Genomic DNA, 10,574 nt, shown 5'->3' with positions numbered 1-10,574 from the left:
ACTTCTAGCAGTATTGTCTGCCATACACAAGACAATCAATCCATCGATCGTTTTGGCATGGAAGATATAACGATCTTGCGAATACGAGACGTGCTAATCGACGATAATTTTATCCAGTATTTGATGCGCAATTGCGCTTGCATTTGTCGGAGAAGTGCTAAACTCTACAAGAACCACAAATCCACTGATTTCCATGCGAAACCTTCTTAAGCCTTAATCCACAAGAAATGTTCCTCCTTTTACAAGTTGTTTTCCACTATTTTCAAAACAATAAATCACACACATTGACAAGTTGACACGACAAGCAGACATGGTGCATAAATTTGCAGATGCAGTCTTAATGCAGTAGTGGACAAGCTTGATCTACACGACACATAAAATGAGCAAAATGACGGAGAAATGCCAGGAAATAAATGTTAATTAATAAATCAGGTTAATTACGCTATCAGTTTCCAGACTGGCAAAAAACACAACAAGAAGAAAATGTAACCGGAAACAATTTATCCACAGGGCTGACAATTTCCCGACGTGGCTGACACTTTTCTGAGAGGAAAACCCCATACTAAAAGCCTATCGACTTAAATATAAAACACAAACATTCCCTCTAAGACCATTCAAAAAAACAAACCAACCTTCCAATATGCAACTGCTAGTAATAATAAAATTTCAATTAACCCCTTTCCATTGGACAATAGGTTTTGAGTAAAATAGGTGTCAAAAAGTTGAGCCACACGGTATCTTGAGAGTACGATGGGGGAAACGTGGAAGACCTCCAGGTAACTTCAGCAAAATGAAACTATAAAACCTAATTAGGGTTTCTCACGATATAGGGTTTTTAGGAGATTAGAGAGGGTTTCTGAGATTGGGTTTCAACCTTAAAGGTGATGTACTTTGATTTCCATTAGTGTGGTGCGTTGTGCTTTTCTCACACTGATGTTTATAGGCTGTGTTTGATGTCTTCAGTGTGTGGTATTTAGGGTATTGGCTTGTTATATTATGGTGCTGGTAATGTTTTGTGTTCTCTGGATATTGTGTTTGGTTTTAATAGCTAAAGTCTTGATTTTTTTAAGTAAAATCTTTTGTTGGCCGGAAATTTTACTTGGTGCCAGTGATGTACTGAATGCACGTATTATCTGAATAATACATGTTGAATTAGCTATTTGTCACTACCTCTGAGGCACTTATTTTCATAAATTGGCTGGGTTCGGCCTGTGTAGTTTTGTTCGAGGGTTCGAAACTTGAGGGTAAATCACCATTTTCATTAATATGGTGGTTTCGAAGGTTTTTGCGGGGCTTATGTACGTTCTATTCAGGGCAGAATTTAGTTTTATTTATTAATTTATGATATTCTAGCTTTGAATCTTGAGGTGCTTTATTTGAAATGTTGTCTGAATGTGGAAAAGGGTTTTGTCAAATCGTATATGATTTTTGCACTTTCGTTTGTCTTTTTTGTTAATTGTGCTAGGTTTCGTGAGGTTTGTTGTACAGTGATCAAGGAAAATTAAGGGTTTTATGTGTATTTATGTGTTACATTCTTACTTTCGATGGATTGTACGAGGGTTTTCTTATTTGATCTGATTATGCTCTTTGAATACATTCCTGAATTGCATAAATTATATGGATCTATTTTTTTTCTTTTTTATGTTCTGATTGTTCCTTTGAGTTTACCTTGTGTTCTGTTCGTATTCGATTCATTATGATACCTAGATGAAATGATTTTGGCGGTCTGAAATATGTTTTGGTCTTCCCTAATAGAAATACTTCCGTTACAACTCGTGAGCCCTGTGTCGCGTATTGCATTTAACAGTCTGTTCAAACGTAGTGGAGCTCGAGATTCGACTTCATTCGCCTAGTGTTCGACTCTTATGACTTATTTAATGTTGTAAGTTTTGCTTTTGAATGTAGTATGTCAATGAGTGTTTTGGCCTGATTTGTCCTTTAGATTAGAGTACTATTTTCCTATCTATTTAGATTAACATAGATATTAGACTCCATGTTTATGAGTTCAAAAATTTGTGGAGGGCTTCAACAAATGTATTGGAAGCTGGTCTTTTTTATTTTTTGACTTCAAATGTATGAAATTGCAGAAAGAATGTCTTTTGTGTGATTCGGCTTGTTCTGGAAGTGGATGCATGCTTTAATGCTCATAAGCCGTTTCGAGTACAGGCAGAATGCTACTTTTTTCTTTTGCAATGTCATTAATTTTATGCATTTTTATTTTTTGGACTTGCTCTGATAAAGCATTGGTTGGTAAAATGTTTTGGCATTGGCTCAAACATTGTCTCACAGTCGACCAAATCTAAACTTTAATGCTGGTTGCAGATGGTGTCTACAGGTATTGTATACGGTAAAAAGCCAGCTTCATTTTGCCTTGTGCAGACAATCAAATTAAAGCCAGCTTCATTTTGCCTTGTGCAGGTAATCAAATTACATTCCTCTATGTTGATAGAAAAGTTTTACTAATACTTAAACTATACAATGCTTCGGTATGAATTGTTGGTGTTGTGCACAACTGTTATCAATGTTTGGTACTTGTTTTTGAATTTTATATGAGTGTCTGGCGTTGATATACTAATTATTGTTAGTGTACTAGTTTTCTGATTTGATATTCATAAAAAAGATACCAGTAGTGTTAGTGTACTAGTTTTCTGATTCGATATTCATTAAAAAGATATCTGTAGTTGAGCACCCTAATTTTGCATTTCCCAATTTTTTTACAGTTTTTTTACAGTAGCTTACTTGGCAAGCAAGCCTCCTGCTTATAACTAAGCTTTCAACATCACATCATCAAATATGGTGCCACATCAGCATGCTTTTGGCCAAGGTGTCCAAAACAGGCCCAGACCAATAGGCGTGCAAAAGAGGCCCCAATAGTTGTGCAGCTGATATGGCATCACCTGATTGGGTTGCATCACCTGATTGGGTTACTTTTCATAATATTAATACATTTCCTAACAAATATTGGTACATTTTTTAACAAAAATTAATATTTTATGTTTCAAACAATAGGTTTTATTTGTTCAATTTTTGGAACAAAAGGTATCAACAAACCTCACAACAATTGATACATGCTCAACTAATAGTGCTCTTCCCCTATCTGTGCTAAGATTTGCTACAAATTTTTGAATTCACTATTTCATAAAAAGATACTTTTTGGGCTAGTAGTTTTAAGATGCTTGTTTTTGTGGGTAATAGGTTGAGTGAGTTTGATCTTGGGAAGCTTTACAGTTGAACAGTGTAGTGGGGGGATGTGGTCTCTCCTTCGATTATATAATTGATACCAATCTGTTTGAACTGATTCTGTAATTAGGTGTTGTGAAAATGGTCTAATTCACATGAATACATTAAATGTAATATATTTACCCTATAATAATGAAGTCCACTATGATGAATTCCTTAAAAATATGAATTCCTTAAAAATATGAAAACTTTCCGCATATTGCTTTTTCCTTGGGAAGCCTTTAAGCCTTATATGAAAAACATCATATCAGTCCACTATGATGAATTCCTTAAAAATATGAAAACTTTCCGCATATTGCTTTTTCCTTGGGAAGCCTTTAAGCCTTATATGAAAAACATCATATCAGTTATGCTTAAATGATTTTTGATTTTAGAAAATGCTTTTTAAAAATTGTCTTAGGACCTTTATCATACGGTTATTGGTTGTGAGCCTAGACCAGAAAATGCTTTTTAAAAATTGTCTTAGGACCTTTATCATACGGTTATTGGTTGTGAGCCTAGACCAGAAAATGTTAATCACTACACAAGTATAGCAATATGGACTTGTCCAACAATAGTAAACAAACTATTAAATTGGAATATAAATTCAAGTATGACCAAAAAAAAAAGAATTGAAATGTTAATCTGTAAATGTTTTTATATATACATGTATAAATCTGAATATATCTGAATATATGTTTATGAATTCATGTAAAATATTCTGTTCAAGTATCATCAATGTATGGAATGGCCTAAACTTTTGAGCGAGTCACCTGAATGTGGAATAATTATCATTAGTTCCTTCCCATCAGTCAAAAGGATATGGGTAGGAAAATAGAATTTGCCTTAATGATAAATTGTCTGCAATGTCCCCAATTAATTGGTTTGACACACCTTTTCGTACCGAGACACAAAAGTAGGCACAAATCCCTCTGTTCCATAATTGAATCATATTAAAATTTAGCTTTCTAGTAACACAATAGACCTCTAACGAAAAAACACTTCCATCGGTCCCATTTTATTCAATTAAACTACCCAACTTCTACCTGCATGCACGCCTACCTGAATTCAATGAACACAAACATATGCCCCCTTAAGAGAAAGTTAAAATGAAATACTAATTGATTATGAAACGTGTCAATGAAATTCAATCTTTTGTTGAAACATTCCATAATTGATAACAACACTAATATATGAAAAATAATGACGTGTGAAATGTGACAATGAATTTGTTGTAAAATCAAATTTAATCTTTTGATGAAATATTCCATAATTTTGTAGTTAAAAGAGAGTTGTGAAAGTGATCCATTCTCATTTGATTATGGAGTCTATTTGTCTTTGAAAATGAGGTATGATTATGGAGTCTATTTGTCTTTGAAAATGAGGTATGAAGATCTTTTCAATTTAATAAATAAAATAATTTTTTTATATTGTTTGATCCTATTTATTAAATTGAAATTTAATAATTAAGCTTGTCTTTCAACATTTTTCTATCTCTAAAACAAAGAAATGCACTTTTAAGAAATATGAGGAAAGCCTTACACGGTGTCAGCTACATGATTCATACCAAAATTAAGAAAAGCTTCTTTCAAATTGCAGAGAAATCTTTAAATGCAATAAACCATAGCTTTAAACTATAGCTTTGTAGCATGTAGGCATATTCCAAATATATGTTCTAAACTTTCAGCACCATTACAAAAAGGACAATTATTTGGTTAGACTATAATACAATTTAATCTTTTCTAACATGTAGCTTGCTAAGTGATAATTTAACTTTCAGCACCATTAAGAAAAGATAATTATTTGGTTAGACCATAATACAATTTAATCATGTAGCTTGCTAAGTGGTAAATTCAGACTTCCATATTTGAACCCACTTTTCGAAGAGTAAGATGTATAGGGGTATAGGGGTTAGTAATTGGATATAAATTTTTCTTTAGAGGAAATTGATTGAAGTCTCTCAAAATGATTGAAGTGATTGGAGGATAGACATTCCTTTGAATGCTTATATCTACTATTTAGCCATAATAGTTGTTGATTCTACTATTTAACCATAATAATCTTTAATATTATTTCAAGAAGCCCAATTAAGTTTATCAAAGTTCTACTTTCTTTTAAATAAGTAATATGCATATCTTGTGCAATTAATAGTCGATGGTTGGTTATGCTAATTTATAAGCCTATTCCACCATATTGAAATTGAATCAAAATTAAAACCGTACGTGCATAGACGTGTTATTCTATATAAAAATTTTATGAACTATTTGTCATGCTTTCAATTCACATATGAATTGAAGAGGAAATGAAACTCTAATTTTAAAGAAGGTAGCTATGAGCATTTTTTCTAACCAATTGACATCTTGGCCTAAAGATTATTCCAAGAAGCCCAATTAAGTTGAACAAAATTCTACCCTTTTAAATAAGTATAAGCATATCTTGTGCAATTAATAGTCAATAGTTGGTTATGCTAATTTATAAGTCTATTCCACCATATTGAAATTGAATCAAAATTAAAGTGTCATTCTATATAAAAATTTTACAAACTCTTTGTCATGCTTTCCATATGAATTGAAGAGGAAATGAAACTCTAATTTTAAAGAGGGAGCTATGAGCATTTTGGCTAACCAATTGACATCTTGGCCTCCCTTTTGTTTTGAGATCTATAAGCCCCTAGCCAAATTCATTGTCTTGGTTGTATGCAACGAGACTATGAAGAGGCAACGAACCCACTATTTCCATCCTACTTGGGCTAAAAAAACTTGCAAACTCTTTTACTTAGATTGTAGAGCGAGCTCTTTCTCCTTCACTCGAATTCTATCAAGTTTTTTTAAGGATGATAGTCATATGTTTTATTTAGAAGCATTTTAGAAGGGGTAATTTGGTGTTGCTAGTTGGCAACCAAATACTTCACAAATTAAGGCCATTTAAATTAGACCCATTGGGAGAGTTGGCTTGGTTAAGTTAGATTTTCATAAAGCATGTGATAGAATCAATTGAAATTAATTATGCAATAAATTTTTCTTTTCCTTGAGAATCTAAATATGTATTTTTCCTCTTATATAAATTTTTCTTTTCCTTGAGGATTCTTATTATGTATTTTTCCTCTTACTAGATGCTATCCATGCAATAGATTTTATTATCAATATTGCTTGAATATATTTAAGTTTTAAAAAATTCTTAAATGCTAATTAATAGAAGTATGATTTTTAATAAATATTGATAATAAGCTCTTACCTTTAAAAAAATATAGGTAAAATATGTATCATATTTGTTCATTATCCCACTTAAAAATAAATTATACATATTGTAATTAATATTAAATTATTATTATGTTGTGATATTTTAATTAATATTAAATTATTATTAAGATATGCTTATATTATTGTTTTAACATATGATTATTTTTATATTACTAAATCAATATTATTATATTTTTATTTTATATTTTTTGAGTGACACTTTCAATCCCTCATAAATAATAATTAGAGGAGAAAATAAATAAAATTAAATTAAAAAATATAATAAAATGTGAGTATAATACGCTTTCAGTCTAATAATGTCCCGCAAATACATCACATGTATGAACCAAATAAAAATCAATCAAGCTTGTTAGTACAAACTCTAGATCACACCAAAGTACAAACTCTAAATCACACCAAGTCTGGGTTATATATGAACATAAAGATGATTCAAGGTTAAGGTTTGATTGTGTAGAACTGATTTACAAGGTTGAGATCTGATTTTACATGCCATCAATAGGTTTAATGTTGATCATATTCTTTTTTCGAAAAAGACGAGGTAAACATTTATTGAAATCAAATCAAAGAATACTAAGCAAAAGGTCATAGGCCTAACCAACAAATAACAAGCAAAGGTTCCAAAATAAATCCCCCCAAAAAACATCTACACAATCTTGCCCTCCATGATTAATTTCCTTTCAGTCTTATAGTATTGTGGGGACAAGAGCCCTTGGTCATGCACATCCCACTTGTCAAGGTTCTCAGAAGGGCATTTAGTCTGCCACTCTATTCCATTCGCAAGGAATATGACAAAATGAAATATGATTCGAAGTACACAAAGTCAAAATTTGTTTGACTAGCAAGGCTTAATGCCAATCAACACCATCTGATCATTGCTCATTCAACATATCAACCACAATTTGAGAATTAGATTCATAGACAATCATCTTCCAACCAAAGTTACACCCTTTTCCAATTGCATGATGAATAACTAGAGCTTCCATTAGATTATTAGAATATTGTCCCTTATAGGTTGAGAAAAAGAACGCAACACCTCCATCACTACCTCTATTGATATTTCAAAACTCTCGTAGGAGTAGGAAGCCATTGCCCTTGTCTATGAATTTTATGTTTGGTTTGCCTTGATCTTCTACCAATAGAGATACTCAACCCATTATCACCAAGATTCAAATTCTATGTAACAATCTTTTGCCACAAGAGAACTCGCACCTTTTTTGAATCTAAAAAGATCCTTTGGTTCTTGTATAATTAAAGATTCCACATAATGAAGGTGGGGCTAATAACCCAAGCAACTTGAAAAAAAAAGGTCTTAGCTTGGGGTTGACCCAAACTTTACCAGAACTCAACTAAAGAACTGACATGGACACATGCACGATTCCATGCCTCCCATCGAAGAAGCCAAATCTCCCTAGAGTAAGGACATTGAAAGAAAAGATGGAAACTACATTTGATCAAGACCCTAAGCCAAAGTATCTTGCCCATACCTAGACTGTAGAATATGTCAACCATACAAGAGCTCGGATAGAGCAATGTTTGTTTGAAGTTAGGGTTGAATTACCTGGATTTATGACTAAAGTAAATCTTTATGTGGCTCCCTTAGGGTTTTAAGACGTGATTATAGGAATGAATTGGTTGAGGGAACATAAGGTGGTTGTGGTCTGTTTTGCCAAAAAGGTAGAGTGTAATGATGATTTAGAGAATCGGGCAGGCTTTCAAGGAATCCAACACAGAGTTAGAGTGCCACAAATATCCCCCATGCAAACCAAACAATGCAAAAATAAGGGTTGCCAATTGTTTGTTGTCAAGATGGAAGAGGTCCAAGAGCATGGGGAGTCTATATACCAAGATGACTTGATGGAGTATGAGACGACCAATTATAGTGGTAAGGGGACAATAGAAGACAAGAATGTAGAGACCTTCATAGAAAAATATCCTTATTTGCAGGATTTCCAAGATGTTTTTCCATAGATTTGGTGATAGGTGTTGAATTAGTATCTAAGGTTCCCTATCGGATGACGAGCGTGGAGCTGACCGGTTAAAAGCACAATTGCAAGAACTCATTGAGAAGGGATTAATTCAGCTAACTGTATCACCATGGGGAACCCTCGCAATTTTCGTTAAGAAGAAAGATGGGACTTTGTGATTATACATAGATTAACAGATGCTCAATGAACTAACCACCAGGAATAAGAATCCACTACCCAAAATAGATGATTTGTTTGATCATATGAGGGGTGTCGTAGTATTCTCCAAGATAGATCTATGGTCAGGTTATCATTAGTTGTGATTGAAGGAGGAAGATATACATAAAACAACATTTAGAACTAGGTATGGACACTAGGAGTTTATAGTCTTACCCATCAAACTCACAAATGCTCCTACATCTTTCATGAACCTAATGAATAGTGTGTTTAAGGACTGCTTGGACAAGTTTATGTTAGTATTCCTGGATGATATTTTGATCTACTCAAGAACTGAAGAGGAACACCCACAACACTTGCATATAGTTTTACATCATTTACATGAGCATAAATTGTATGGAAAATTATCCAAGTGCATCTTTTTCCAAAATGGAGTACAATACATAGGACATATAATCTCTGTAGAGGAAAAGTTGTGGACCCGACTAAGATAAAGGCTATCGTAGAATGACCAATACCTAAGAATGTGCAAGAGGTGAGTAGTTTCATGGGATTATCTAGGTATTACAGGAATTTTGTAATGATTTTTTTCATCACCTCCCTTCAACGAAAAGGAAAGAGGTTCGAATGGACAAAAAAGTGTCAGAAGACATTTGAATATCTTAAAGAGAAACTGACAACTGCACCCATATTGAAGGTACTAGATCTCGAAGGTCAGTTTGTGGTTGTTACTAACGCGTTAGGTGAAGGTTTAGGAGGGGTTCTCATGTAGAATGATTAGGTGATTGTATACGAGTCCAAGAAGCTAAATAATTATGAGAAAAATTATGCACCACATGATTTGGAGTTAGTAGTGATAGTGCATGCTCTACAAATGTGGTGACTTTACCTTATGGGAAAATCCTTCGAACTCCAGTTCGATCATCAAGGACTGAAATACATATTTACTCAACCTAATTTGAATGCCAAGCAGAGAAGATGGCTAGAGTTAATCTCTGACTATGACTTTGAAATCAATTATATCTAGGGGAAGGAAAATAGGGTGGTTGACAGATTAAGTCACAAAAGGCATTTGTTGGCTATGACAATTATAAATATGGATCTCAGAACTCAAGTACTACAAAATTTGGAAGGGAATGAATTTTACAATCAGGTACAGGGAGCCTTACAAAGTGATTTCCAAGACCCTTGATACGAAGGATACAACATGGAACCAGATGGTTTGTTAAGATATTAAGGATGTACATACTTGACCTTTCAGAATTGAGAAAACTAATATGGAAGGAGGTACATTTGACACCATACTAGGGAGATTTTAGTATGAAAGAAATGTTATAAGATGTTAAACCCTTGTATTTCTGGAAGGGAATGAAGAAGGATAAAATTCTCCATTGAATGCTCTCAGGATTTAGATTCATATTGGAATTAGTTATAGTTTGGGCAGATTGGGAAATAGGATTGAGAGAAATGATTCCATGCCCAATATGATTTTGTTTAAATAAAATTGCTTATTTGGATGGTTATTCAACAAAATTCTTCCATTTAGAAAACCATGATCATTCTGGAGAGATTTTCATTATTTGTTGTTCTTGATCATTCTGGAGAGATTTTCATTCTTCCATTTAGAAAACCATCATCATTCTGGAGAAATTTAATTTAGTCTCTGTAGGGGACTGTGTATTAAAGAATGCAAAGATTAGAAAATCTTCTGGTTTTTTGGGGAAAATTGTTTTAAGTCTCTATTTGAGATTGTGTAAAAATATATATATATATAAAAAAAAATAATAAATTTTTTTTTAGTCTCTGCTGAGATTGTGTTTTTTGCTTGAGCTGTTTATTTTAAAAATAAATAAAAAAAAAAATAAAGAAAAAAAAAATAGCAACTTGTGGCGGGGTAAAACCCCCCACCACAACTTGCTACCTTTTGGTAGCTACCAAGGGGGCCCACGTGGGT

General features: G+C 33.1%; 1 long non-coding RNA gene and 1 other non-coding gene across 12 annotated transcripts; both read left to right on the top strand.

Annotated features, from left to right (window-relative positions):
* Nucleotides 1-672: 672 nt before the first annotated feature.
* Nucleotides 673-3,161, top strand: LOC131066143 (uncharacterized). Of its 11 annotated transcripts, none has more exons than XR_009111623.2 (5): nucleotides 783-881; nucleotides 1,756-1,882; nucleotides 2,088-2,160; nucleotides 2,323-2,418; nucleotides 2,721-3,161. It is a non-coding gene; the product is annotated as an uncharacterized LOC131066143 (long non-coding RNA). The 11 variants fall into 11 exon arrangements; XR_009111619.2 differs by having other exon boundaries at nucleotides 2,088-2,166; nucleotides 2,722-3,161; XR_009111621.2 differs by lacking the exons at nucleotides 783-881; nucleotides 1,756-1,882 and adding an exon at nucleotides 673-776.
* LOC131066155 (small nucleolar RNA snoR122) lies at nucleotides 1,104-1,180 on the top strand. The gene has a single exon (XR_009111630.1). It is a non-coding gene; the product is annotated as a small nucleolar RNA snoR122 (small nucleolar RNA).
* Nucleotides 3,162-10,574: the final 7,413 nt, after the last annotated feature.

This window comes from Cryptomeria japonica, chromosome 1 (assembly GCF_030272615.1).
Source record: "Cryptomeria japonica chromosome 1, Sugi_1.0, whole genome shotgun sequence".
Classification (NCBI taxonomy): domain Eukaryota; kingdom Viridiplantae; phylum Streptophyta; class Pinopsida; order Cupressales; family Cupressaceae; genus Cryptomeria; species Cryptomeria japonica.
This window is presented reverse-complemented; position numbering and strand designations above follow the sequence as displayed.